This window comes from Lepidothrix coronata, unplaced genomic scaffold (genome assembly GCF_001604755.1).
Source record: "Lepidothrix coronata isolate B3197 unplaced genomic scaffold, Lepidothrix_coronata-1.0 Scaffold105, whole genome shotgun sequence".
Classification (NCBI taxonomy): domain Eukaryota; kingdom Metazoa; phylum Chordata; class Aves; order Passeriformes; family Pipridae; genus Lepidothrix; species Lepidothrix coronata.
This window is the reverse complement of record NW_016690285.1, coordinates 2,202,270-2,208,369: the sequence shown is the minus strand read 5'-3', so window position 1 is coordinate 2,208,369 and position 6,100 is coordinate 2,202,270.

The window sequence follows — 6,100 nt, the reverse complement described above, 5'->3', positions numbered from 1 at the left end:
AACCTGGGCCAGGGCCTCCCCACCCTCCCAGCCAGGAATTCCTTCCCAATATCCCATCTATCTAAGAAGTCCATGAAAATGATGCAGTCAGAAAGTCCCACAGGGTGGATATTTGCAAACCAAAGCGGAGCAGAAGCAGGTCCAGGACTGTGTCATCACCCCTGTGCTTGGCACACGAGTGCCAGTGGGACACTGGGGCCAGTCCTTGTATCCATCATTCAAAAGAGAAGGGCATGAGCAGGATTTTGGAGAGCAGCCCAAGATGAGAGCAAGCAAACAGCAGCAAGATCCTTCCACGCAGCACAGCCACAAAGCTCAGCCCCGGTCGGGACTGGTGGGCAGTGGAAAATCAGTCCAAAAATTCCGATAAATACTCATGGAATCACGGAGCCATTTGGGCTGAAGGGACCTGGCGATGCTCCGAAGGGTCACACTGATCCCAGGGCCCTTCACTCCTCACCTGCTCCTCCTCCTGCTGCTCCAGGGCCGCTGCCCACCCGTGCCACCCTCGACCATGTGCCAAGGGGTGCTCAGGGAAAATTGGGATTGTCGGCTTTCGCTTGTGCAATAAACCCAAGCACACCTCGCTTTCTCACCATTATCCCTTCACCTTCCTCAGAGCTGGTTTCTGAGGATTTTTCCTGCCACTGCATTTCTGCTTCACGCTATTTTTTAATTTTGTTGGAAAATGAATTCGGTTTTCCCAAGATGAGTCTCACTTTGCTGTTTTCTATTCCCATCCAATCTCTCCTGTTCCCTCCCTCACTTTCCTCGCTGCAACACAAAAGTAACCATGTCTGTTACTTTTCCCACCCAATTAAAAGAAATTCCAGGTGAAATTCATCCCAAACTCTGGGTAAGCAGTTCCAGAACACTCCTGGCTCAGACGCCATCCAGCCTCACCAGCTTCCCCTCTCCTTTTTCTCCCCAGTCTTTCTCCTTCCTCCATCCCTCCGGATTTCCCAGAGGCCTCTCTTGCCTCTTTCCCATCTCCAGGCTGGAGTTGGGCAAAGAATTCACGTTATTCATCTCATTATGGTTGCAGAGCAACAACAGTCCAAGGGGAGCCATTCCCTGCTAATTAGTGACATTAAAATCAACACTGTAATTGCTTTCGGGGAGACAAGCACATTCCCAGTGTCCATGTTCTGCGGCGAGGTGAGGGAATAACAGGAGTGGAAAGGGAAATGATGGACATGAGAACATGTCCTTTGTCACGGGAAGGCTCTTGGTGACAGGAACACGCTGCCCCAGAAGGCCCTGGGGGAGTTCTGTCCCCCCAGCCAGGAGCCCCGGAGCCAGGGAAGTCCCTGCTCATCCCATTGCTCCAGAGCCACAGGACAGGGTGGGAACACCCAGGAATTCACTGTGCCTTCACCTCTAACTCCTGCTGATGGCCCTGACCCTGTTCCTCCGTGCTGCTTCTCAGCCAACCCAGCTCTCCTCAGGGTGAGGAAGGAAGAGCCCAGAACAGTCTTTCCCCACCCAAACCACGAGCTGATCGATCTCCTCAGGAATTAGCTGTGCCATTGACTCCAGGAGTCCTTCCCCCGGGGTGGGAGGAGGGGATGGTGCCCGGCAGAGCAAGGAAGGGCTGATTTGGATGCAAAGCCACTCAGGAAACCCATGTGGGGATTTCCAATTCAGATGCATGTGGAGATGCTGAATGTTCCTGGGATGCAGAACAGAAAATTCCACTGTGAATCATCAAATTAGTTCAGGAGCAAACGGACCCCAAAGGCAGACACGGGGCTGAGGAAACACGTTCTGCATCCTGAGCAGCTCCCTGGGACACCTCAGGGTGACCATGCATGGGCTGGGCTCAGGTGGGACATCAGGAGGAATTTCTCATGGGAGGGTGGTCAGGCCTTGGCAGGGGCTGCCCAGGGAGGTTTGGAGTGCCCATCCCTGGAGGTGTCCCAGGAAGGCCTGGCCGTGGCACTCAGTGCTCTGGGCTGGGGGACAAGGTGGGGATGGGACACAGGGGGGATCCATGGGCTGGGAGGGCTTTTCCACCCTCAGGGATTCTGGGATTCTGACATTTCCCTGTCCCCTGGCCCTGGCTCTGGCAGGGAGCAGCAATGGTTGTGTCAGAGGCCAGCAGGAATTCCACAACCATGGAAGGCAGACACTCCTGGCTGGCAAATGGATAATGCAGGAGCCCGGGGCAGCACCAGAGCTGAGGCAGCCTTTGCTGGAGCCCCTGGAGAATCCTCAAATCATGGAATCATTGGGGTTGGAAAAGCCCTCCAAGACCATCGAGTCCAACCATCCTCCAGCACTGCCAAGGCCACCACTGACCATGTCCCCCAGTGCCAGAGGAGTCCCACAGCTCTCCCAGCCAGCCCCCAGCATGGCCCACGTTCATGTCTCATAGTCCAGTACCCCCTCTCACCCACTTTTAATATGAAAAATACCCTAAAAACTTGTCTCGACCAGTATGGTAAAAATATCACTCAAAATAGCCTTAATCAAAAGAGCACTTTTCCCAGCATGTCTTTCCCCATCCAGGGTGTTTTCCTGCACTTTTGCAGGTTTAGATGAGACGTGCCAAGGCTCCCCCCAGCTTCCTCCAGGACCAGGGCACAGTTATCCCGTGGAAGAGCCCCTGGGTGCCCCAAATTGACCCTCATTGATCTCCTGCAGCCCCTGGGTTTGCGTCGGCACCGGGAGCAGACGCTGTGGGATCGATCCCTGTCCCCTGCTCTGCTCTGTGAGGTCACAGCAACCAACCTCCTAAGGGGGAAATAAGGTCAGTAATGGGTTCAATAAGAATCAGCATAGAATCCCAGGCTGGTTTGGCAGAGGTTGCCCAGAGAAGCTGTGGCTGCCCCTGGATCCCTGGAATGTCCAAGGCCAGGTTGGAACAACCTGGGATAGTGGGAGGTGTCCCTGCCCATGGCAGGGGGTGGCACTGGATGGGCTTTAAGATCCCTTCCAACCCAAACCAATCTGGTTTGGCCCTTATCCCACATCCCTCTCCAGCTCTCCTGGAGCCCCTTTAGGCCCTGCAAGGGGCTCTCAGCTCTCCCTGGAGCCTTCTCTTCTCCAGGTGAACCCCCCCAGCTCTCCCAGCCTGGCTCCAGAGCAGAGGGGCTCCAGCCCTGGGAGCACCTCTGTGGCATCCTCTGGACTGGCTCCAGCAGCTCCACATCCTTCCTGCGCTTTTGAGCTCACAAATCCAAACCTCCAGGACGTGCCTGACTTCATTCCTGAACATTCCAGGTGAGGTTTCCCACCCAGGACACAGAAGCTGGTGTTTGCTTCCATTTAAACTCCCCTGGGCAATTGTTACCTCTGGAGGTATTTTGCCTGTTTCCATTTATTCCCCACAATTCCCTAATTTCAGCACCTGGAAGCTTTTCCAGGCTTCATCTGACCCACTACGTGAGAGGAAGCGGGAGGAGCTGATGAGAAATAAAATGATCAAACTGATTATTTATGACCTGAATTAACAGAGACAGTCCCAAGATGTGTCATCCAGTCCCACTGCTTGGAGGCTGCCTGGATATGGATTTTAGGGCAGATCCTGCCATTTTCCTTTGCAAAAACCTCCCAGTTTGAAATTGGAGTTGGAGTGGGTGGTCGTGGCACCGGTGCCAGGATTTTCCTGACCTCCAGTGATGCCTCATGGAGCTTATCCAGGAACTGGCTTCCTAAATCCCTTAAACAGACCTCAAAATTAGACATAAACCCAGTTTTTAAGGGAAATGAGCTGTGGGTTGTTTCCCTTCTGCAATTTAAATCCACCATCACTCCTAATCAGAAACATTTCTGAGAAATCCCAAAAAAAAGGAAAATACCTCTGTGTCTGCATTCATCGCTTATAAATGGATTATTTTATGACCCATATAAATGATTCTCATCCCTAATTAACACCAGCTCAGCAGTTAATTGCATCTTTGTGCAGAACAGTTCAATAATCACTGCAGAAAGTTGGGAGTGGGTGTGATCTGGTGTTTGGGATCCACTGCAGCACAAACACACCAACACCTGCTCCTGCAAAGACAACCTGAAACAGGGAAATCTTGATTAAAAAAGAGTCAATTTGGGGGGTTTCTCAGTATTTTTATGAGCCAGGATGCTCCTCTGGATGGAGGGAATCTTATTAAATGAGGTATTAATTAGTCCTTTTTTGATTGAGTTGATCAAAGTGCACTGCAGCAGTGGAGGAGGATGAATTGTAAAACTACATATAACTACATAAACTACATATATAAAGTTATAAAATTATAACATTTATCAAACTCTAAACCCTAAAAAATAGTTATTAAAAATCTTTAGAATCTGTTAGATATATAATTACATATATGTGTATATATAATTATATACATAATTTGTTATAATTACCATTTGTTATACACAGATAAAGGGCACATCATTTTCTCTCACAACACTTACCTCTGTCACTTTTTGTACCAAAAAGGCTTAATTTTGTCCAGCAATTAAGAGTAAAATCTGAAATAATTCACACTTACATATCAATATTTGGGCTAAAGGTTCTCAGAAATTACTTCCACTTCAGCGAGGACACGAACTGGTCTCTCCCTCTTGGTCTCCTGAGGATTAATTTTCATTTACGTTTATAAATCCTTTAAGATGTTCTGGAAAACTGAGCTTTAACCTCCACCTGGGGACAGCTGAAGCTCCTGTGCTGATTTGCCACGTCCTGTCCCCTCTCAGCCCTCACTCCCAACAGTTCTGCTGCCCCATTTCCACCCCTCAACGTGGAAATAAAGCCCTAAAAATGCAGTTATTGTGTGGAAGTCTGGGGGTTTTTAGCAGATAACCCCCTTACCAGATAAAAGTAATCTAGAAAAAGATGAGTGCACCCAAAGAAAACTAAACCAGCAGGTTTTAATTCTACAAAACTGTATAAATATTGAGCTGTACAGCACAGGGGGGCAGGGAGCAAAATAACCTCTCTTAGGACATTTACAGTGTGTCATCCCTTAGCCACAATATACTGGTTTAAATTTGATCACTTTATAATAAAATTTACCTTCACAGTAATTCTGAGGAGAAAAAAATACCCTTTTCTCCCTGTTTTTGGGGTTTCCCCCAAGCCCAAAGCCCTGGGGAAGGAGATGAACAAATAACTTATTTGTCTTTTTCTGCGTGGAAATGACTATTTAAATTGGATCACGGGGCTTTCATGCTCTTTCTGTGGAGCAGAACAACAGCCTGCCCCTTTCTCAGTGCTTTTAAGCCACATTCTGTACTTTTGTGGGGATTTGGAGACAAGGACTGGATGAGTTTGACCCTACTTGGAGCAGGGACGCTGAAGAGGAGCCTTCAATCCCAGTTATTCCATGACACTCCAGCTCCATGCAGGCACAGCAATGACTTTCCCAATTAACACCCTCCTGCTTTCCATTTAATGACGTGTATCAAGAAAATATGAGCTATACATTTATATTACATCCATATCTGACACAATTAATCCAGACCAACCAGAGCATTATACAGAAAATACTGTCCTTTTTAATGACCCAGTGCATTTACAGACCTTTGGAGGATCTGGGAGTGAAATCCTGGGAAACATTTCACCCCTTCCCCATGCTGGGATCAGGCTGCCCTGGGATTTCAGTCTCTTGAGCCCTCTGAGCAATAAGAAGCCACAGACTATTGCCAAAAACCCAGCCTGGAGTGCAACAGATGGATTTTGGGTGCTCACCAAAGGAAATGTCCCCGGAACAGATGGGAAATGTCACCTGTATGGGCAGGACCTGTCCCCACACCCCACCAGGGACCATCAGGAATGACCACACCAACAAAGGGGCTGAGCCACAGAATCACCAGGACACAGAAATCAGCCTCTGGCACGGCTCTGGAAGCAGAACTGGGAGCGAATCCAGCTCCGTGCAGGGGATCCAGGGCTGAAGCTCTGCCTGTGTCCTGGACAGGGATACACTGCTGGGGGAGGGCAGCCAGGGCTGGGGGCTCTCCAGGCTCTGCTGGGCCCAGAGGGGCAGTTTTGGTCCCTCCATCTGCCCCCTGCAGCCCCCGGTCCAGCCCCAGCCCATTCCATTCCCATGGAGAGGACAGCTCCAGTCCCATGGAGAGGACAGCTCCAGTCCCATGGAGAGGACAGTTCCAT